This window comes from Triturus cristatus, chromosome 9, assembly GCF_964204655.1.
Source record: "Triturus cristatus chromosome 9, aTriCri1.1, whole genome shotgun sequence".
Lineage (NCBI taxonomy): Eukaryota > Metazoa > Chordata > Amphibia > Caudata > Salamandridae > Triturus > Triturus cristatus.
In genome coordinates this window covers 481,279,704-481,304,660 of record NC_140592.1, presented here as the reverse complement: position 1 = coordinate 481,304,660, position 24,957 = coordinate 481,279,704, and positions in this window count along the sequence as shown.

The window sequence follows — 24,957 nt, the reverse complement described above, 5'->3', positions numbered from 1 at the left end:
AAGGGAGTTCCAGATCCTTGGAGCCATCCCTAAGAAGGCTCAGTTATACGTCTTTTTTTTAAAAAAAATGAGGTTTAATCAAAAGGGAGCTGGAGCTTCTGGAGGCTCTAGAACCACAGAAGAGTTCCAGTTTCTGCGCAGGGTACAAAGGCATCTTGAAGTGGATGGCTTTGTGAGCCATCCATGCAATTTTTAGCTGTATCCGAGCTTCAAATGGCAGCCAATTTAGTTCCCGCAAGTCCGGGGAGATGTGGTGGTATTTTGTTGTGCCAGTTAAGAGCCTCACAGTGGAGTTGAGGGAAGCCCTAAGAGGAGCCGTACTCACTCTGGGCAGGCCACAAAGTGTTGCACTACCATTGTCCAGCTTTGACATCACTAATGCTTGAACTGCAACATTTAGGTCATGAGCAGTGAGGAAGGGTTTGAGCTTCCTAAGTAAGCTGAGTTGGAAGTGCACTCCTTTGGTGAGGGAACTGATGTGCTTCTGCATGATCAGGCTTTTGTCTAGAATGATGCCCAGAGATGATGCCAAATCTACAAGGTGCGGTCTGCAGTTAAGGGCAGTCAGCTGATTCAACCATTGCTCAATGACGAGGGATTGGTTGTAGGGTGAGACCAGTAGGAATTCCGTTTTAAGAGCATTTAGCTTCAGGTGATTGCATGTCAGCCAGCTTTGTGTTTCCAGCAGGACTGAACTGAGGGACTGGATGTCTTCAGGGGAGGCGATCTTCAGGTATAGTTGGGTATCGTCTGCATACATATGATAGCGAATGCTGGATGATGTTAGGATTTCTGTCAGAGGCTCCATAAACAGGTTAAAGAGCGTGGGGGGCAATGCAGACCCTTGTGGCACCCCCAAGGTGACTGGTGCAGGGTGGGACAAGGATTGGTTCACCTTGAAGCTTTGGGATCTGTTCTGAAGGAAGGACGAGAACCCGCTTAATACCGGCACAGACAGCCCCATCCTGTGCTCTAGGAGGTCAATTAGGTGATCATGTTTGACAGTATCAAATGCTGATGAAAGATCCAGAAGGATCAGTAAGCACGACTCATAGTGATCCAGCATTCTAAGCGCATCATCCACGATGTGCTTTAGCGCCGACTCTGTACTATGACCAGGGCGGAAATCAGATTGGCATTGATCCAGGAGTTGGAAATGGTCAATGTGATGGCAAAGTCGGGCAAGCACACATTTCTCCAAGAGGTTTGCCAAGGTGGGGATGTTAGTGATTGGGCGAAAGTTAAGAAGATCTGTGGGATCCGCATTTGGTTTCTTTAGGATCGGGGTAACTTGACCTGCTTTAAGGCAATCCAGAATAGCCCCTTGCATAAGAGAAGCATTGAAGATTGTCGTCCAAAGAGTTAGTAAGGCGGATCTAATTTCCGGGACCAGGTTCGATGGCAGTGGGTCGTTGTAGTGATTGGAAGGTTTCAAGGTCAACAGCATAGTAGGAGATGGGGAAAATGTTTGAGGGTACAGTGAACATTGGGAGGTATGGTTGGGCGGGTAAGGGCTGGGGTAGGTGTCAAGACCACTGGTTGCAGATTGGTGGGAAATTGGTGCGGGGGTTGATTTGGTTGTGTGGGGTAAGATGACGTTTTGAATGGTGTGTTGGAGAAGCATTGCGGTACGGCATTGAGGCGGATTGGGAAGATGTGGTCAAATAGTGAAAAGTGCAAATCTGTGGAATGAACCAGGATCTTACCATTATCGTAGATGGAGATAGTGGTGGTTCCATTGAATAGTGGTGACGGGAAATTTGGAGCTTGCAGCAATGAGGAAAGGTAGTAGGCAATGTAATGCTGAGTTTGTCATAGAAGATGTTGATCCAAGATGTGTCAAGAAAATGATGTATGTTTTAAGCTTCCCACATCTGTCACTGTGATATTTATCAGCCAATAGTGTGTCTGGAAAATCTTTTAGGGTGTTGTGTTCAAATTATTTAACTGAGGATTTGGGGAGATTAGGAGGGTATATGAAAGAGTTGATTCCAGATTTTTCCCTCTTGGTAAACATTGTGAGAAATGGGAGTTCCGCTATATTTTATACCGTAGAGAAACAGATTTGTCAATGTGATGTTGTGGGGCAGTGGCATGAAAGTGCATGTTCTTGCCAGTGCACTAGCGCACCAGTTTGACAGTGAGCAGATTGTTCTGAGCCTTTAGGAGTCCATTAGTTTATCAGCTTTACCAGAGAGAGGGCAGGAGATAGAGCTCCTTTCTCTGGTTTCCTATCTGCGCCCAGAGTATGTGGTCGTTTCTCTTTCAATAACTTTCCAGGAGAGATGAAACTACCAGCATTGTGGTGAAACTGTATCAAGGAGACTGTACTGAACTGAGCCTAACCATAATTAAACTAGGGTACCTGTATGTGAACATTGATTCATGTTTCACAAAACTAACCTAATAGGGATCTGCTTACCATCACAAGAAGAGGGACTCATGGGACTCATGGGAAATAGAGAAGTGGAGGGCAGCTCAAGTGACAGTACATATTATTGTATCTGCTGTGGTTTACTGTTTTAAGTGCGCCTATTAAAGTACTTTTCTTATCCAAGCACTGTGTTGGACAAACAGATATTGCGCTGCTGAGTGATCTGAGTTCTGAATTTGTGTACCCCTACTCTACCTCCCTGTGAAGCCTGTGACTGCTCACCAGTGATACCACTGAGAGTACAGTGCTGAAGGAGTTGTACTCGGTCCAATTTGTGAAGCAACAATAGGGCGGACTCTGGAAAATCTTAGCCAAACCACCCCAGTAGCTCCTGCTTGCCCCATGCCTCTCATACAGGATCTGACACATGGCATCTGCCAGAAAGGGTATGTATTCAGAGCTGCCAAATATACAATGTGTTTCACTTAAGTCACTGTGATTCACTTAATACTAAGTTTTCAATGGAAGTCAATAACACAATGGCTACAGGTAGGAATGGTGCAAGAGTCTTTGCACTAAAGGATTTATGGGAAAAGAATGAAAGCAAGGTGATTTTGAATAAAACACATACTGTTATTAAAGCCACTTTGCTACTTTTGGATAGTCACCAGTACTCCACAACACATGACATAACTCCATGGGTTATTCTTGAAGCTTTAATGTACTTATGTTGATGTATAGTGAAATGAAGTGTTTTTAAGCACATCTTTGGATGTGTTTCAATTCTTCTGAGATGTACCGTTGTAGGTCTGGCTTGACTGCTCAGCTGTCACCAGAAGCAGTGGGGCGATGCTCCTCTGTCTTAGCGGAGGAGCCTCCACTGCACTGTGGCAGCAACAGTCCTTAACAAGAGTGGTGTCAGAAGGGGGCGTATGACATGGTGAAAACACAAAGACTTGTGAACCGATAAATGGTATTTTGAAGACCTGCAAACTACTTTAGATGAGCCAGAGTCTGAGACGTGAGCCCTTGCCCAGCCCTGCCCAGGACAGCCCAAGAACTCCCTGTGCAGTGCTTTAAGTGGGCCAGGTCTCACAGGTGCTGAGCACCGGCATTTTTTTAAAGGGGGCCTCGAAATGGGTCTCTATCGGGCTCTGTTTTGTGCCCTGGCACAGTCGGTCCGTTTTTTCCAGGACTGCAGTGACAGCAGGCTCATCCATGTGAGCATGCTCACACTGTTCACTTCTCACTAGTGGTGAAGTTACGGCATGACGTCATGCCAGGTGAGCGTTGTAGGGGAAGGGAAATCCTTTAAATAGAGTCATTTTCTCTCTGGATTTCCCTTCTCTTTTTGAAACTCAGGAGAAGCAACATTGTTGTTGTGTCATCAGGGCTTTAAGTGGAAGCTTTTTCAATATTATATACAACAAGCCATATTTGCTGTTTATTTATCTCATGTAACTAATAATCATTGACAAAGCCAATAGTCCTGACTTGTAGGTATGATGTTACTTGTTGTATCATATATCTGCATGCAGTGACAGAAACAGCAAAATACAAGTCGGGCGGCACACTATGCTAAGAACAGAGTTTTAGCTTAGTTGTTTTAAGCCATGCCCTTAATTACACTGGCCACGCCCCTTAGAGAGACCCCCCAGTTTATTCATCCCACTTTCATTTAGTGACTCAAGAGATTATAGACTGGTAAAACAAGCTGCTTTACATTCCTTCATGACTTAGCCTGAAAGCCGCTCTCCATAGCTACCACTAGTATAGCTTTCAATGAAGGTTGTCTTTAACCTATAACCAATAAAGGGTTGTTTGGACTGATACAGGGTGCCCACTATAACTAGTGGACAGCATATATCAGGCCAACTTCTCACAGCTGTTATGTTATTCTGAAGTGAAGGTCGAGGACGTTTAGTCCAAAGTCTATTTCGCAACAATTTATCGAGGAGATGTCTCAATCTAGAAGAAACAAACTGCAACATGTGTACAATGTGCCCTGTTCTGAGGAATTACGGTGCAATATACAACAAGCACGAGCAAAGCCAATAGGTTTCGCCTGCAAGATATATTGGCCTTGACAATGTTTGTTAGACATGTTGCACAGCAGCGCAGGCTGCTGTGCAACAATGCTTAAAGTGAAGAAAATATTAGCGTTATGAGGCGGCCAGCACTGGCCATGTAATAAAGCCTTTTTTCTTTACTTTAAGGCATGTTGCAATTCAGCTTGCGTTGTCTAAAAAAACATTGACAAAGCCAATAGATTTCTCAAAGGCGAAACCCATCGGCTTTGCCAATGCTTTTTTCAAGGTCTGCCTTGTCTACCTCTCCTGCAGGCCAGTGAGTAAAGCGTGATTTGGGAGAACCGACACTTGGGATTTGCGTACATGGAGTGATGTACAAGTTCTAACAATATCTCCAGAAAGTGAGAATGTCCACAGGAGAATAAAACGTGCAGCTGTGAGAACCGTCGCAAAATATATTTCTCACCTCAAAAGGTTAGCAAATAATTCTTGTGTGCAAAATCCAGAGGTTCTCCAGCTGCAGAGATGCAAATTGCCGTCTCTGGGAGCGAAAAGGCTTGAAATCTGGCCTCACGAGGCAGAAGGATTGTGCAGAAAGCCGTGAACGTGAGGTGTCCACACTGTGCAAAGGGTGAAACGTGGCCAATGCAGCCATGACCTGCACCCTTTACCGCCCCCCATGTCCCCATCATACAAGTAGCTCCTTGAGCACTAGTGGTGCAGCTGGTATGCGAAGGGTGTGGGGGCGAGAAAGTCAGAGAAGTGGAGAACGTGCAAGCTCCAGACAGCCGACATTTCATCAATTGATTTTTGTTCGGCAAACCGTGCCAATAATTATTAAAACTAGGTTTTACAAGCAATCGCACAGTCCATTTAAAAAAATGGAAAACATGTTTCAAAAAGGAATGCAGTCATAAAACCAGACACAGCGCCATCGGCATGTAGTACGTTGAAAATTAATAAAAATAAATACTAGCCCTGAGCCACTGGCACAGAGTACATTCCAAAACGGACTAAAATAAACATGTTCACACAGAAATTAGCACAAAGCACATTAGAAAACAAAGACTTGAACTAATACACACAAAATTATAACATGCCAAAGCGACGGCAAACCTCAAACATGGTTTACTATTTCCCAAGTGTGGATTTCTGACTGTAATGAATCATCTATGCAACGAAAAGTCAGATTAAAATAAACACTTGCAGAGAAAGCATTTGAAGCGAACCAAGACCTCAAATAATACGTACACAACTACAAAATGTTAAAGCAACACGTAGACTCCAATAAAATAAACACTTGCACCAAACCACTGGCATAGAGTACATTAGAAATGAAAAACAAAATATTGATAAAATAAGTGACACCAAAACTTAAACATAGCACCTGCAGAAGTCCGCAGTGGAAGTACTCTGGCCACTGTAAGCAGTACTTGGTTCAGGCTCCACAGCAGTACGAATACTCTACTGAAGCCCAGGAGTAAACGAAGGCGAGGAGGAGGCGCTGACCAATAGGAAACATGGAAACAAGACCCACGTGGGAGATAGCCAATAGATAAGTAACATGAATGAAGCCACATGGGAGCAAGCCAATGGTAATAATGGCCGGGCTTCAAGCCCCTTTAATTTTCTTTTTTTTTTAAATACAAGGATTACGCAAGCACAGTGCAAGTGATGTGCAGGCGAAACCTAAAACGGGACTTGGGTAACTTCCCCAATGTACTCAAGACCATAAAACTGTTTCACTGGGAAGACCCCAATTCTACCCACCAATCAGATGTTTTGCCTCTTATCTAAAGGCCCAAACCAGATAACTTTATATGAATCATGATCACATTTATTTATTTCTCTATCAGTCTCATATTGATCCACGTCAAAATCTGTATCGGCACAAGTATGGGAAGGCATTCATTAGTAACCAAATTGGAAGCTCCTTGGCAGGAAGGCCCAAAAATCTACCCAGCCACCCGACAGGACATTTGTTCCTTTGCTGCCCTCAAGTTGGTAGAATTAGGACCCATCGGACTACAGGCAGGGAGTGTTTCTTCCCCCTCTTTTTGACACATTAGAGCTAGTATAAGTAACGCTGAAGAGGGTTTCTGTGACGAAATCCTTTGAACTAAAATTTCTCAATCAATCAATCAATATGAACTTTATTCGGATAAAAAACAGCATATCCATAAAAGTACAGTTTAAAAATACAGTATTTACAAATATCACATAAAAGAAATTAATCCAAATTCATGGAGTTACGAAAGCGTACGGCCATTTTTTAAAAAGATCCTACTCGAAAACATAATTCATCATTATCAATTGCAAGCACCAGCTCATAAGCTATTTTGTAGTCAGTTACGCATCGGGTTTTAAAATATGGAATCAAAATTTTTTTTGTAAGAGGTATATAAAAAGAACAAAAGAATAAAAAATGTAACCTAGATTGTTTCAGATTATGGGTACATGGACAGAGGGTATGATCAAGGTTGGGAGAATAACCAGTGGGAAAGGATAGTAAATATTTCATGGTATCTGTCCTTAGCCTGAAGAATAGGCCCCTTTCCCAGCAGCCAACAGATTTTAAAAGGTATTTAGGCATAACTGTGGTTACGTGCTCAATTTGCATATATCTAGCAACCAAGGTTTTTTTACATTCTGCTGCTAGTCTTATTTCTTTGTAGGATGCATAGAGTAGTTTTTCCACAGTTTTAGTGCTTGGAAGGTTGTGGGCTAGAGGGTTTGAAACGAAGTGTTCCAAATTCAAGCTATTTAAGCTTTTGTAGACTCCAGCCAACCATGGTATAGCCAGCCCTCGGTCACATCTTAGGCAATCCAAAATAATTTCCCTAGTCAGTTGCGCAGCCGAATTCTTCCAGATTCTAAGCCAGAACAATGTCGGGCGAGCCTTAATGAAGTCCTCCACATAAAATAAATGAAGCTCGCTATGACAAGCATATATGGAAGAGAAAAATGGGGCACCCAGTATTTTACGGCAGAACCTGTTCTCTTCTCGTTGAATGGGTGTGCTGACAATGTTCCCCCATACCTCTGCACCATATGTAACGGTTAGAATACATTGTGTTCTGTAAATTTTAACGATAGCAGGCACTTCCTCTATATTTTTAGGTTTGGGTAGTGTGGTAAATAATTTTCATTACCTGGACTTAATTTGATACGGAAACATAATAAAACAGCTCAGTAAAATGAGAGGCAGAATCCGTGGTATTAGAGGTTCGGAATGGGCTTTATTCCAATGAACGATTATAATCGGTTGCTCCAAGTTCCATCACCACGGAGGTTCAGGAAGTGAAGTACATACTTTATTGACAAGAAATGACTTTTATAGTACATACATTACAATGAAGCGAATGCAGTAGGCGTAACAATTGATAAGGAAAATGACGATTCATATACGTAACCGAAAATGGGTGTAATAAGGAGAAAAAAGGAACATAATTGGTTATGGTGTCATATATAGGTGGATCTATAAGATAATACTTGGCATAGATGCGCGCGCAGCAGCATGACGTGTGATTGATGTGCAACTAGGGGGTGAAGGGGACTTGACATTTAGCTCTACATGTGGAGACAAGAAGTCTGGGGGGTCAAGTCAACCTAATCCCAAATCATATCTAACATCCTATGTTTAAAGAACTATGTTATCCATAAAAGAAGGACTCTCGGACAGAATCTATTCTATACTGACTATACTGACTGTTAGTGCGTGTACAAGCGTCTAAGTGTCTACACTAGATGCGAGGGCGGAATCTTCCATAGTAACAGGGCTATGAATTACTTGCATAAAGACAGAGAAGCCGGGCCTTTGCTCGGTAGCTGGCAGAATGTTTACTTAAACTACCAGACAGGAATGCATCGGGCAGGGAACGGAGCAGATAATTTTCGAAGGTGAAATATAGTTCTTGGCAGGCAGCAAGCTGATGTCAGGCTTCGTGAGCCGCGCAGAGAATGAGACAAAGTTCATGGTCACAGATGCAGGCTCAGACTGGAGTTTTCAGAGGCAAAAGGCAAGAAGAGTTTGATGACAGAATCAGGGCCTACTTGCCTGGACGGTAAAAATGGCATAAGTGAACCATATAAAGGCGGTGGCCTTTCGTACTTAAGAATGGAATATCCGGCCCATTCATGGCGGATCAACAGAGGACATGTTGACGGTGGACGCACATGTGTTTGCGTCTTCATAACTGGAACTGGAGGGAACATACATGTACTTGTAACATGCACATAGAACCGTTGGGGTCCAAGATAGGGGACATAACTGACCAGAAAAATCCATATTTCCACATTCCCTCCTTGTCCCCTACTTGCCCGTCAAGAGATATCAATCTTCATTAATCCATTGATCTGTTCATATAGCATCATTTGTTCTTCTTTCTTCTTCCGGGATCTTGAATGAAAATCTTGATGTGGAATGCACGATGTGGCACACAGACCACAAATCGCTGGTCCACATTGCAGACATAAGCAGCAACTGAATAATATGAGAAGGCCAATACCTAGGAAGGATAGGACTCTCCATCCCCAGGCTGATATCACACTCCAAAACCAACCGGACCAAGTCCAAGTGCCTGGGTTCTGGTGTATCTGGCTTACAATCTTATGAAGGCGAGTTATAGCTTTATATACAGATGGCGAATTTTCTGGTATGAATACGCAACAGCTTGATCCGATGACCCTACAAGCTCCGCCCCTATCAGCCAGGATGACGTCAAGGACAAGACGATTTTGAAGCACAACAATCCGCATAGCAGACTGTTCTTCTGTTAAATTGCCTAAGGCGGAAATAGTTTCATTCACTACTGCTTCAAGGGTTCTAGTTAATCTACGTATCAGCTTACTATTAGTAACAGTACCTATATAGGGAAAGATACCTTTATTGAAATCTGTGTATTTTTCCCATGCTGTTTCAGTGTAATCGACAATCGGGAGATCTCTCCGCTCTCTATTGTGTACTAAATGAATATTTCTATAATAATCAGGAGGAGCTAGGAAAACAGGTGGCAAAAGGAATGCAATGTAGCAGGTACCATCCCAATCTAGAGGTAGACGCATATATGCAGTCTGACCACATATAAAGTAGGAGTGGCGATAAGCTCTAAATGAAGATTTACCTTGATCACTGAATTCTACTGTAGTAGTGCATTTACTATGGCCCATATGTATGGAACCAACTTTTCTCACACACAATTCACCTTTCGCTGGGAATACTGACATGGTTGGTAAAACTAGTTCAACTTCGGATTCGACATTTAGAACCATGAGATTAGGAGTAAAATTACCTAATCCATATACTTCATTTTCTAGATCAGTTCCTGTTCCTTTGGGGCGACCCTCCTTGTCAGGGTAACAGACTTTGAATAAAACTAGGTTCAGATTTCCCCATACCCACTGGTCTTGGTAAACGGCTGTATCTGAGTCTATGGAATTGATTAAACTAAACCATGCTCCACAGGAGCCATTATGTGTAAACGGATGTGGAAAGAAAGGCAGGACTCCTTCATAATTCTGATAGGGAGGGAGCCGGCCACACACCCAACAATTAGTAGCATTACTAGTCTGGTGGGAATGATGTAACATACTAATGAAAGTGTTATTGCGCAGCGCAAGTCTATAAGACAATTCATGCGGGGGTAAGTCACTAAAAGAATGTTCAGCAGTAACATTGTAAACGTTTCTGGCAATAGGGTAATATATGTGCAACAATATACTTGCGGTAATTATTAAAAGACTTAAGAAAAACAAGATTAATAATGTCACTATGCAATGGCTACGCAGTGATTTACAATACGCCTGTCGTTTCATTATTTTTCGCGACTGTCCATGATTCAGGTCTAGGCGATACATGTCGGAGACAGATTCAACCGCTTCACCTAGGAGAGGACTTAAACAATCAAATCGTCCGACGGCCTAGGCCTTAATTTTAGTTTGTAGAGTTCTTTACTGTCGGTCTCAGCCAAAGGTAGTTTTGAGTCAATTGGTGAGGACACACGAGGTGGGCTGTTTACATCTGAAGGAAGTCCATGAAATTTCTTGATATGACTTGAGTGAATCCATCCTTTCCTGCCTTCAATCTTCACAGCTGTCCTTGTGGTTAGCAAGACCAACTTGGGTGTCTTCCACCTGGGCTCCAGCTGGGTCTTTCGGTCGAAATTTCTCACAAACACAAGGTCACCCGGAACTACGTCATGGGGTTTCACCTCAGTGTTGTCGGGAAAGGCTGCAGCTACCTGTGAACGACAAGATTGTAGTGCAGACATCAAGGAAGCCAAGTAATCTGTCAGTATATTACAGTCAATATCAGTTATTTTGCGTGGTATAGGCGTCCCCCACATATTTGGTGGTCTGCCGAAGATCACCTCATACGGGGATAGCCCTGTTCGAGAGTGTGCTACCATTCTTGTGTAAAAGAGTGCAACTGGTAATGCTACTACCCAGTCGACACCTTTCTCTCTGCATATTTTGGACAATCTAATTTTCAGGGTCTGATTATGTCTTTCTACGAGACCTGCTGCTTCGGGGTGTCGGACACAGTGGAATTTCCACTGATAACCTAACAAGAGTGAAACATGTTTCATTAATTCGGATGAGAACGGCTGGCCGTTATCTGAGTGAACAACACGTGGTAAACCGTATCGTGGGAAGAATTCTCGAACTAGCTGTTTGGCAGTAGTCGGGGCAGTGTAATCTGAAACCGGGTATGCCTCCGTCCAGCGGGACAGAGCGCAGACAACTACGAGAACATATTTGAATCCTCGACATCGTTCCATCTGGATATAATCCATCTGGAGGACTTCAAAAGGATGATCAGGAGGATGAAATCCACCTTGTTCTACGGGAACACTTTTTCCTGGGTTGAACTGGCAACAGATCATGCAGGTACGGACCTTTTGTTTGGCTGCAGCTCGTAAATGTTTATTGAACCAAATATGTTGAATGCTGTCTAGCATAGCTTTTTCTCCTAGATGGGCTGGACTATGGATAGTGTTAATAATGACTTGGACCATTGAATCAGGAAGGAACCACACAGATTTTTCCTTCATCATCCATCCTTGGTCCGTTTGGATCCCTCCTAATTCAGTCCATTTCTTTATTTCTTCTGATGTAGCATGTGTCTGGATGTCAATTACGTCAAAAGTAGGATCTTTAACTGTCATACAATGTGTCAGCGTCGGAACTATTGTCTTTGTCATGTCGGATTTTTGAGTTTGAGCTGTCTGTTTAGCTGTTCTGTCAGCTAAATCATTGCCTTGAGAAATGATATCAGTAACTTTCGTATGTGCTTTGCATTTCATAATCGATATTGCAATCGGTAGATGTATCGCATCTAATAAGGCATGAATGAGGGGTCCGTGCTGAATGTGGGCACCGTGGGAAGTTAAATAACCTCTCTCTCGCCACAGCACGCCGAAGTCATGTACAACTCCGAATGCATAACGTGAATCAGTGTATATATTGACTTTTTTATTTGTAGCTTGAATACAGGCTTGTGTCAGAGCGACGAGCTCTGCTGCTTGAGCGGACAAAGTATTTATATGATTTGTTTCAATGACCTCAGTATCTGTTGTGACTGCGTAAGCAGCCACTAACTATCCTGTACTGGTTCTCATACATGAACCATCTACATACAACGTCAGGTCTGGATCTGACAATGGAACATCTGTCAAGTCTTGTCTGGGTTTCGTCGTGATAGTAATAACATCAATACAGTCGTGGGCTAATGGGTCTGTTCCATTTACAGGTAAAAGTGTGGCAGGATTCAATGTGTTACAACGTCTGATTTCTATGTGTGGCTGAAACAATGTAAGTTCGTACCCTGTAAGTCGCGCTATAGTCAAGTGTTGTGTTTGCGTTCGATTCACAAGAACCTCTACTGCATGTGGTACTTGAACTGTCAATGGATGTCCTAACACTATGGCATCGCTTTGTCTGATTGCTAAAGCTGTCGCTGCCACTGATTTCAGGCACGCAGGCAGAGCCTGAGCTACTGGATCTAATGTACTAGAAAAATAAGCACATGGTTTGTGTGCTCCTGCTTGTTCCTGTGTGAGTACTGACAAGGCAGTACCTTCGCGTTCTGTAACAAAGAGTGTAAACTGTTTTCTGTAACATGGCGTTGCTAAAACAGGTGCTTGACATAAAGCTTTCTTTAGGCTTTCAAAAGCTTGTGTATGTTCCTGGGTCCAAGGGAGAACAGTCGATGTGGCTGCCTCCTGTGTTGTCAACTGAATGAGCGATTTTGCTAGAAATGCATACTGGGGAATCCACTGTCTACAATATGAAGTGAGGCCTATAAAAGCCCGCACCTCCTTTTGTGTCTTGGGTATTGGCATGTTAGCTATTAACTGAATGCGGTCTGGTGTAAGCTGCCTTCCCTCCTTGGACAGCGAGTGTCCAAGATAAATAACTCGCTGGACACAGAATTGCAGCTTAGAAGGGGACACCTTGTGCCCCTTTTCGGCTAGAAATTGTAAAACTGTCAGTGATGCTTTTTCACATTCGGGTTCGCTTCGGGCGGTGATCAGCAGATCATCGACATATTGAAGCAAGGCAGTGTTAACTGGCATGTGGATACTGTCAAGTTCTCGTTTCAGTGCTTGGCTATAGATGCTGGGGCTTTCTGTAAATCCTTGAGGTGCGCGTGAGAATTTAAAGCTACGCCCATTTAAACTAAATCCGAATAACTATTGACTTTCCGGATCTATTGGGACGCTGAAAAAGGCGTTTTTAAGATCAATTACAGTAAAGAATGTTGCTTCGGAATCAATGGCTGTCAATAATGACGAGATATCGGGGACCACAGGGAATTGTGGCACAATACATTTGTTTAATTCGCGCAGATCAATAACCAATCGATATACTGGCGGGGCCTTTGGATCTGTTCGTTTAAGAATCGGAATTATTGGTGAATTACATACATTGGAGTCTGTTTCCACAACCACTCCTTGGGCAATGAGCTCGTCAATGATTTGTAGTAAAGCCACTACAGCATCTGGTGGTAACTTGTATTGTCGCATTCGTGGTAGTACCACTCCTGCCTTTAATGTGACTCGATATGGTGTAATATTCATGCAACCAACATCAGTAGGGCCTTGTGCCCATAGATGTGTAGGTAAAGTCTGCAGTCGGGGATCCATGTCTCTAGACACATAATGACCTTTAAAATCACGTAAAAACAATCTTACTCCTTCCGGAGAACAACATATTATAGCTCCTAGAGCCTTCAGTGTCTTTATTCCTAACAGGTTTTCTGGACATGATTTAGTAAGCAATAAATCGGTAGTTCGGGTCAAAGGTCCTATCGTAAGTGGAAGAGGTTGTGACACTTCATTAACAATAGGTTTTCCTGAAAAACCAAGGGAAATATTCTGAGAGCCTGAGAGGGGTGCCCCTGGAACTTCACTACGTTTTATGGTCGTTCGACTTGCCCCTGTATCGAGTAAAAATTTTCTGTCTTGGCCTAATAATTCACTATGTACATAAGGTCCTTCTTGATCTACAGGGATCTCGATAAGGGGTAAGTCAACTTCCCTCTCTAGGCTGGTTCATGCGTATCGTTGGTAATCAGGATAGTCGTACTGTGCGGTCTGGTACAGTTGTCGTGTCGTGGTTTGTGTGGCAGCGACGGGCAGCGCTGGTGCAGCTGGCACAAACTGTATAGACTGTTGTGAAGCTGGCATGGACTGTGCATGCTGCGGAGCTCCTTGTTCATTCTGGTCCTGTCTAAGTGGTCGTGGTCTTTCTTGTGTTTTACCTATGGCGATATTATGTTTCAAAACTGGACAATCGTGTACGTAATGACCTGGCTTTTTACAATAATTGCATGTCCCTTTTACAGGTCCTGCTGAATCACCGGAATGTGTCATACCCTTTTTATGTCCTTCAGCTGGAACTGTCTGAGAAACTAGCATTTTCATTTTTGTGTCTTTCATGCGTCTGTGTTCATGTTCTTGTTCCTCTCTAATTCTATTGTGATGGTATTGTAACATTTGTAACATTTGTGATGGAGTGTTACCTTGCCAGGTACTCTCGAATTTTAATACTCTATTCTTTACTTGGGGCAGGGCATTCTCCACTAATTTTGTTACAAACAGATGTGGGTATGATTCGCTACTTGCTTTTATGCCACTATTTATACCAAAACATTTTTCAAATCGGGCATAGTAATCACTAGTGTCTTCATCTTGCTTCTGTTTACAGGCTGAAATTGTACCCCAATCTTCCTTTTTCGTAGTTAATAAACGTGGCAGTACCTGTACTAGTAAACCTGGTAGTGCTTTAGTTTTATCCCCGAGTCCTGCTCCTGCAGTTCGGGCCTTTTCTTCTGCTTCTAATACTGACCATTCTATCTTTTGGTCTCCTACCTCCCACTCTTTTTCCCTGAGTTTCTCATAAATGCCAGCAGGCATTAATACCTTTAATATTGTCATAATGTCGGGATAGGTATACTCTCCCATGAGTAGCATGTCTTTAATTTCTCGGTGAAAACCCGCTGGATCTTTGTCATGACTGGGTACCACTTTCTTCATTTCTAACAATTCTATTTTTGATATGGGCGTATATACAAATACGCGCTTAAACTCGTTGTCCTCGCCCTTTATTGGGTGCACTTCTCGTAAGGGATTCTGTCTATCCATGTAATACGTGGTTCTTTCCTTGATGGGCAATGAGACACGATCTGAACATACAAAAAGAATATACTGCTTTCTTGATTCTAGAATTTCTTTAATCAATTTAGTACCTGAACCTCTCCATCTATTCATGAGTAATTCAGTCAATATATCAGGTAAGGGACCAGGGTCCGAATGCTGACTCTGATACAGTATGATGAGTTGTTGAATCATATAAATCCCAGCTAAACGCTGTTCATCTGGGGTGAGATTCAAAAATGTGCATGCTACTGTATTATCACTGTATTTTCCGGGACTGTCAACCCAATGGACAGCTGACCTAGCTAATTCTTGTTCATCCATAGAATCGAGGAAATGATAACCCCTTCGTTCTCGGAGTAATTTGTCAGCTGCTTGGAACGAATGCTCGTTAGACCTTATATGGACTATGGGTGTTGGGAAACTCCTGTTATTGTCTGGACATATCGGACGTATCGGGTCAATAAGACATCTATTACTATTACAAGATCTTCCTCTACCTACATAGGCTATAGTGTCTGACTGTCCTGTAGGCAGTCCTGATCCTTCTTCCTCGCTTTGATCGAACTGGTCTACCGCTAATCTTTCTTCGTGTAGGCGTTCTATTTCTTTTCGGATCTTTCGGCACATGGCTATTATACAATTCTGCTTATCATGTCTTCCTTCTGATATATTCTGACTCCATCTGGTAAGAATTTGCATTGCTTCCGGGTCTACCCCTGGTCGGTCTTGATTTCTGATCACACAATTTATGAGGAAACGTAACAGTTCCCCCTGTATCTCCACTTTCTGATATTCCATAGCTCTGTTAATACATTCAGAATCTCGCCCTGTCTGAACAAAATGATATATATTATCTAGATGCGCAGTCATTCCTGGTAACTTCCCTAGATACACCGCGGCTCGTCTGATACGTAATGATGCCAGGGTCATTTCGTCCTCTTTGCCGGGCACAGGGTCATATCTACAATCTATAAGAAGTTCCTTAAGCGTACGGGCATTTATGAGTTTGGGGGTACGTGAATGTGCTGACTCTTGAAAGGTAAGTTTATTTATTCTGGGTGGCGTAGAGAAAATGTTACTAGCACCTCCCGTAGCCCCATCTGGGGTGTCGGGTGTGAAAGGATTCGTTGAACGTGACACAGCAACTATAGGTGTGGACACAGCTATAGAAGTAGCTGTAGGAACAGATGTAGAAACAGATGTGCTTGCCGGAACTTGTGTCAGAACTTGTTGCTGTAACGATACGGGTACTGGATCTTGGCGTTGAACCTCCCTGATAGGCGGTCTATGTGGGGCGGAATTAGCATACTCGGGAGCTGCGTCATCTAAATATGAGGAAAGAAAAACATCTTCTGCGGTTCTAGGATGCCCCTTAGGATGTACCTTTATTGGAAATAATGGGGTTGGCAAGTCTTTTGGTATTTCTGGAGTAGCCTTAGGTAATCCTTCAGCCAGAAGGGGATACATACCATTCATAAGGGCATTTCTTTGTCTGTCTACTTGTTCTGATTTCACTCGTGCACCTTCTTCAATTAATAGATTTTCTCGAACTTTATTTGAACTCTCTTTATTCTTCTCTTCCTGTCTACGTGCTTTTTCTGTTCGTCTATGTGATTCTTTACGCCATAACTCAACGGCATCTTTCTGTGACTGTCTGACTTTCCTTTTCCATAACTCTTCCTCGACTTTCATGATGCACTCTGCATCCCAGGTTCCCGCTGTGGGCCACCTCTGACTTTCTGGTAATCCCTTGGTGTAGTCTACCCATAAATCAAGAAATAATATAGCGTCTAAGCCATGTTTATGATACATGAAGTACCCTGGAGTGTCCCTAGGAGGAATAGGAACGGCTTCTTCGAGTACCCCTTTTCTTGTAGTGATCTGTCTTAGTTTAGAAAAGAGCGGCATATTGAGAACTGATCTGATACTTAATCTTGAACACACTTAGTACAAAAGCACAATAATGAACAACCATTCATACCACAATATGCAGGACATTTAACACATTAAACATTAAACATTAAACATTTTTTTTAACCTTTAAAATAACCAGCAATGATGATCGTCTGCATAACTAATCACCAAGCATAATTCTTTGACAATAACTAGATACTTCGGAATACTTGATATACTGCTAAACAGTACAGATACACTGCTGAAACAGTGCAGACCGGATTTGTGTACCCAAACCCGTCTTGACCGGCACAACCTATGTGCACGTCAGAAATGCCTCCCCAGCAATGGTACTCACCGGGTAGCTTCGGAAACGGAAGGCCTCAGAAACTTGACTGAACTTGAACCGGACTGGACTCGACTCGAACGCTTCGGACACTGGACTCGACTTGGGACTTCGGAAACTGGTGGGCCTCTGTATACCTCGGATCTTGCTCTCTCAGCTAGGCTCTGGTCGGGATACTTCGCACTTCTCACCGCCTCGTCTGGGTGTTGATCGCAGCCTCAGTCGCCCCCGCTTGACCGGAGGGAGATACAGGAAATCCTGCTGGTACGCGTTATTGTCCGTCCAGCTGTGGCAGGAGACCGGGCCTGCAACTCACCGCCGGCGCGTGAGATGAGAAAGTGTCCCTTTTCGGGCGCCATTCATGTGGTAAATAATTTTCATTACCTGGACTTAATTTGATACGGAAACATAATAAAACAGCTCAGTAAAATGAGAGGCAGAATCCGTGGTATTAGAGGTTCGGAATGGGCTTTATTCCAATGAACGATTATAATCGGTTGCTCCAAGTTCCATCACCACGGAGGTTCAGGAAGTGAAGTACATACTTTATTGACAAGAAATGACTTTTATAGTACATACATTACAATGAAGCGAATGCAGTAGGCGTAACAATTGATAAGGAAAATGACGATTCATATACGTAACCGAAAATGGGTATAATAAGGAGAAAAAAGGAACATAATTGGTTATGGTGTCATATATAGGTGGATCTATAAGATAATACTTGGCATAGATCCGCGCGCAGCAGCATGACGTGTGATTGATGTGCAACTAGGGGGTGAAGGGGACTTGACATTTAGCTCTACATGTGGAGACAAGAAGTCTGGGGGGTCAAGTCAACCTAATCCCAAATCATATCTAACATCCTATGTTTAAAGAACTATGTTATCCATAAAAGAAGGACTCTCGGACAGAATCTATTCTATACTGACTATACTGACTGTTAGTGCGTGTACAAGCGTCTAAGTGTCTACACTAGATGCGAGGGCGGAATCTTCCATAGTAACAGGGCTATGAATTACTTGCATAAAGACAGAGAAGCCGGGCCTTTGCTCGGTAGCTGGCAGAATGTTTACTTAAACTACCAGACAGGAATGCATCGGGCAGGGAACGGAGCAGATAATTTTCGAAGGTGAAATATAGTTCTTGGCAGGCAGCAAGCTGATGTCAGGCTTCGTGAGCCGCGCAGAGAATGAGACAAAGTTAATGGTCACAGATGCAGGCTCAGACTGGAGTTTTCAGAGGCAAAAGGCAAGAAGAGTTCGATGACAGAATCAGGGCCTACTTGCCTGGACGGTAAAAATGGCATAAGTGAACCATATAAAGGCGGTGGCCTTTCGTACTTAAGAATGGAATATCCGGCCCATTCATGGCGGATCAACAGAGGACATGTTGACGGTGGACGCACATGTGTTTGCGTCTTCATAACTGGAACTGGAGGGAACATACATGTACTTGTAACATGCACATAGAACCGTTGGGGTCCAAGATAGGGGACATAACTGACCAGAAAAATCCATATTTCCACAGTAGCCTGAGAATTGTGTTAATGGAATTAACAAATTTCCTTTTGCAGTGGACAATGTGATCATTCCATAACCCGTTAGATACGAAAACCAGACCAAGATACGGAAAAGTGCAGGTGCTAGACAATCTGATAGAGTTAGATACAATAGAAAGGTTAAAATGCTTCTTAGACCCACATGACATTAAAAACGATTTCTTAAAATTAGTGCACAAATCTAATGTTGCCATGAATTCCACGAACCCATGTACCAAGGCTCGCAAGGCATTAGGGGTGCGCCCCATTAACACAGCATCATCTGCGTAAAGCAGGGCGGGGATCTTGTTACCACCGATGCTTGGTACGTCCTCAGTTAAGGGCAATAGAGATTTGGATAGATCATTGATGTATAATATAAATAGGAGAGGGGCCAAGACACAGCCCTGTCTGACCCCCCTCCCAATTTCAATAGGTTTAGAGATCTCACCGTTTCTTCCTATGCGAACCCTGGCTCTCAGGTCTCTGTGTATATATGCCAAGAAGGAGACTAACGAGTCGTCAAGGCCAAGATTTAAAAGGGTTAGCCACAGTCGTGATCTATTAACAAAATCAAAGGCTGAGGTAAGGTCCATGAATGCCAGATACATTGGTGTTTTCTTGGCTATAGTGTATTTACTGACAATCAAATGTAGGTTCAGGCATTGTTCCACTGTGCCAACCTTACTCCTGAAGCCCAATTGGGACGGGTGCAAGACCTTATTATCCTCAGCCCATAGACTGATTCTGTTAAATATCACCCGCCCCAAGATTTTTAAGGTGTTATCGATCAATGAAATTGGCCTATAGCAGCTCGGGTTAGATCGGTCCCCTTTCTTAAAAATTGGAACAATTGTGCTAAGTGACCAAGTGTCTGGGATAGATGAGTTAGTGAGATTGTTAAAAACATTTGTGAGAAGTGGTGCCCAAAAATCAGGTTTACTTTTGATAAGGTCGATAGGAAGACCGTCTGGTCCGGGGGCTTTACCCCCCAGGCTTTGGGCTATTGCCTCTTCGACCTCATGTAAATCGATCTGTATCCCACCGGTGTATATATATTCTTTTTTGGGATTATTAGAGATAGGGGCAGCGTATATCTTACTAAAATGGGCCTCCCAAGATTCGCTCAGAATATTACAGGCAATTGGTGAGGGGGTATTGCCCATAGATTTCATGTCCTTAACTGCCTTCCAAAAATTCTTGCTGTCTTTTAGCACGTTTGCCTGCATAAGGTTTGCCCAGTAATTGTTGGTAACCTCTTGCTTTCTACATTTAATGGCTTTTTTATAATTAGCCCTGAGCGCTGGTATAGAAGACGCCACTCTGGGTTTGCTTACTAGGGCCTTTCTTAGCGCTCTATTAGCTGCAGAGCATTCCGCGTTAAACCAACCAATCTCAAGATTTGGCTCCCTTGTCGGTTTAGACAGTATATTTTTTATGCCAGAACATAACCCTGAAAAGGCATTAACTACCTTTATATTGTGAAGACATGGCGATAAACAGATATCGACCAGATTTAAATGGTGTTTTATCATTTTTTCAAATAATATGTTATTGTCGATGTTACGCCAAACGACTCTAAGTTTATCATTTGATACCACCAGGTCGCGTGCACCAAGCGCACAATCGTGCGCTGGGCGGCGTGTGAAGCTTAGAGTAGTACTAATAGGGTTGTGGTCACTTTGCATAGTTTGGATCACCTCTGCCTTTAATACATAGCTTCTTAAGGGAGCAGTTATAAATATATAATCAATAATAGAGGTGGATCCTCTGCTTCTATAGGTTGGAATTGGGCTGCTTCCAAGTGGGGAAATGTCGGCAATCTGCATGACATTCAATAAATTGTGGGAATTTAAAAGATTCACTAACTGTTCCCCTCTTTGGCTCAGAGGTGCTTGAGTGTCAAGTCGGATAACTGAAAGAATGGCTTTTTGGATCTTTACATTGAAATCGCCGCCCAAACATATACCCATAATTTGGTCGCCGCGATTATTGGATTGTAATTTTAAAACAAAATTAAACAGAGATGAAAAGTTCATATTGGGCACAGTTTTAAAATCATCATTATAAAAATTAATCAGATAAATTGAGACTCCCCTAGTGTAAAGGACTGCTTGAAATTTATCACTGTTCGTGGGTATGATTCTGAAGCGGCCACCTGCCTTAATGTTAATCCAAATTGAAAGACCGCCAGCAGGTCTACCTAATGTGGGGATAGGGGACAGGATATTAAAACATTCAAACCCCTCCATATACAGCTCCTGGGTTGCCCAAGTCTCCTGGAACATGACAACATCCTGCTGATTAATTAGATCTTGCCAATCCACTAAATTTAGCTTAGATGTCAGACCAGCTATGTTCCAGCTCAATATTTTGAGTGTCTGGTTATCTTCCCTAGTTAGTGATGTGTCCGGTATAGGGGCATGGAGACTTACTTGGGTTGGTATTGGGATTGTAACCTCTTCCCTAGTGAGTGATGTGTCCAGTATAGGAGCGTGGAGACTTACTTGGGTTGATATTGAGATTGTGGCCTCAGTTCTTGATTCATTTGCTGCCTGGGAGGGCAGTCAATCTTGACTGTCCAAACCCGACAGCAAAGTGAATCTATTATGGGTTGGAGTATAATTATATATGTTACGGGCTGATTTTTCAAATACAGGTTTATAAAAATAGCCAAGGGGTAAAGCCCATATGTTAGTGTCATGACCATTCTGTTCCATCTGGGGTGTCAAAATAGTTTTAGCCACCGATTGTCTCCGGAAATTAATAATAATGCAATCACCATTAATAACTTTGGGTGAGGTCCCCAACCAGCCTACTCGTCGTACCATAATTATGTTCCCAATCAATGAGGGCCTGAATCTCTTATGTTTGGTAAGCCAATCCACGCACTTACAGCGTAATTGCTCCCAGGACTCAGTCTGATCTTCTCTTAGAGGGGGGACGCCTGCTAAGATTACGATGTATGGGCATGCCTCAGGAGGCAGATTTAACACCTCCTTATTGCCCGCAGTGTGATTTATTGGCTTAGGATTAGTATCGGCCTCTTGTGTGGTCTTGTTTGTTGGGTTCACAGATACATTCCTGGTGGGTGTCTTATTATTTGACGTATTACTATCAGAAGTTTCGATAATATGGTCTGGAGGTCTGTTGACATCCCTAATGTTTCTCGCATCAAAGCAAGTACGAATCTTATTACAAGTCACACAGTTGCTGGGTCCCAGGATTGGGTTGGGCGTCGCATCGATATTTTGTTGGGGAATGGGTATACTACTAGAGGGAGTATTAGCGGTTCGCCCACCAATATTGGCACGGTCGCATATCTTAGCGGGAGCTTGAGATACCACATTCACAGATTGTAATGCAAAATTAGGAACTTGAACAGACAGAAAGTTACTAATGCGGTCTTGCAATAAAGAGAGGAAATTGTCAAGAACTGGCTTAATATGATCGGTAATAACAGTGACTAAATAACTCGTATCAATTGTTCTATTTACAGAGTCATTGTCAATAGAGGAAAGAGAATAGTTATTGTCTGTTTGAGTTCCAACCGTATGAGAGATCATATCAACCAGAGAAACCTCCTCAGTTATTTGATTGGTAGATGGATGAAACCATGAAGTTAAGGTCGAGCGTGTGGAACAAGGGCGGCTGGGTTGCTTCCTCTTCATGCTAGCTGTCTTTTCAGCTTTCCTTTTGCGTTTGGCCCCAGAAGTAGATGCCGGTGTGTTCCTTGCATCTAGGTTTGATGCAGGTAAGTCAGATAATATGGCGTCATGAGCCGCTTCACAGGCCAATACAGGGGCTTCGGAATTGTTAGCGGACAGGTCGCTAGTTTCACCAGTGGGTCCGCTAGGTGGTGCAGTGAATGGAACAGATTGACCCAAACCAAGAGATAACCGCCTCTCCGTCAGCTCGATTTCGTTACTTACGATACTGACCGCCCTCTCCAACATATTTTCTATGCATGTGGTAGTAGATTTCATGACAGGGGCATTAGTGCGCTTCCCCATAGTTCTCAGAGTAGCAATAACAGTACGGCAGTAATGCAAGGGTGTAACAATGTCAGTTACAGTAAGATAAAGGAAGTGGGTGGCGCTCACCTAACAAATGACCTCTGGCTATCTTCAATTGTCAGGGGTATGGCCCAGACCAGACTCCTCCGGGCTCTGACGGGCAAGGACGGGCCCGCCCTTGGCCCGGGCTTCGCCCGGGCGCTGCCCGCGCACGTCCCGCGCTGCGGTGGCACCCAGCGGCTTAAGTGCTGTTCCGGCACGCCTGGGTGACGTCACCTGCAGCGCCGATGGTGTGGGATGCTGGGTAGGGTAGTCGCCTTCTGGCCGTTCCCCTCACGGCGTCAGGAATGAAGAAATAACCAGGATTCCCCCACTGGCGAAGCCGTTCCCCTCACGGCGGATCAAAAGGTATGGATTGTGTCAGGCTCTCAAGCGCGTCTATAATTTTGGTAATATCGGAAATAGAACAAACATTCTGTTGTACTGAATCCTCTTAAAAGCATTTATATTGTATTTAGATATTTGACCCTCTTCAACTTGCTCAAGGGAGTAGTTTCCTCTACACATTTTAGTGTAGTAAATGGGTAAGATTCAGGGGAAAGTCCTTCCTCATCCTGCCCTCCTTCTCGTGGCTGTGTACCCTAATTTTGGGAGCAGTAACCCCAGACTCCAGAACTGTCAGGGCACTTGTGGCAGCCATTCTGCACAATTCTCCCACCAGTTTCAGGGCTGCTAACATGCAACTGGACCCTAACCCAGCTCTGTACCCTTACACTGCGTGTGTACCTGGCAAACCAGGGATTGCAGGGGGAAAAACATTCTTCATGTGTTGTGCGAGAGTCTGTCTGACGCAGGTCTTCCAACCCCAATCAATCTGACAGAGCATCAAGTCCTCCTGACCAAAAATTGCGTCACCAGGGTCATTCCTTGGGTGCTCTGTCCTCGGAGTGGGCAACCTCTGACCCACTGAGGATTATCTCCCCCTCTCACACCTCTATCTGGACTCCTCTCCAGAGTGGACCTGCGAGACCACAGAACTGGTGGGATGCTTGTGGCAGTTCTTCTGACACTATGTGGTCCCCTCAATGGATGTCCCGCCAATATAGACTAGGCCCCTCTCCTGGTGCTCCCTCTGGGAACCATCCAGGCTCTGGGACAGGGTTTTGGGCAACGTGGGCCTCTGCCCACCCCTACCTCTCCTCCTAACCTGAGACGGAACATGGGACTTTCTACCCATCCCAATACAAAGGTCCCTATCTGGGCGACTGCAAAGCTCCCCCGCCTCCCTCAGCTGGGGAAAGCCTGAGCCACTCTTCAGGATCACTCCCAAATGTCTCTTCAGAACCTCTGGCATTCACCCAAAGGCCTGCCTCCAGTACCAGCTTACTGGGGTCAGAGAACTCACTTCACCGACCAGGTGTTGGCATAGCCCTGGAAAACAGTGACTGGTCATATGCTCTCCAGCACTCTAATTGTACAGCCCCTTCTGTGTGCGCACCATACTGCCCTTCACCCAACCACCCAGTGCCTTGGAAAAGTACCCCACATCATCCCCCATCTGCTTAGACCGTGCCTGACTGCCCCTAAAACTCAATCTACCCTCCTCTGGGGTGACCCCATACTCCCAAACCAAGGTTTCCTTTATGGGGGTACACTTCCTGTCACTCCCTTCTAGAGCCAGTAGAGTGTCCCTCCCACCACCAGGAATATGACTCCCTCTGCCAGTTCCCCAATCCTCATCGGGGCCTCTGCACACCACCTGTTGTTACCTCAAATGATTGAGCCCACTGGTGTGTGTCACCCCCTTCCTTGCAATTCCTGTGAACCTCTTCTTCAGTTCTGGACCTGGTACTTTAGCTGCCACCACCTGTGCTGGACTCAGCCCTTGTGGCATTGAACTCCGGCTCCATATCATAGTCTCAGTTCATGATCAAAAATCATTTTTCTCTCCTCCATGGCCAATGTATCCTTATCTATGGCCAAGGCCTCTTTTTCTGCCTACCTTTTGAATCTAGCATGTTCCAACTTGAACTTCCTCTCTTGCCACCTGTCCTCCAGCTCCTCTGGGGACAGAACTGGAGAGGGAGCACTGCTGCA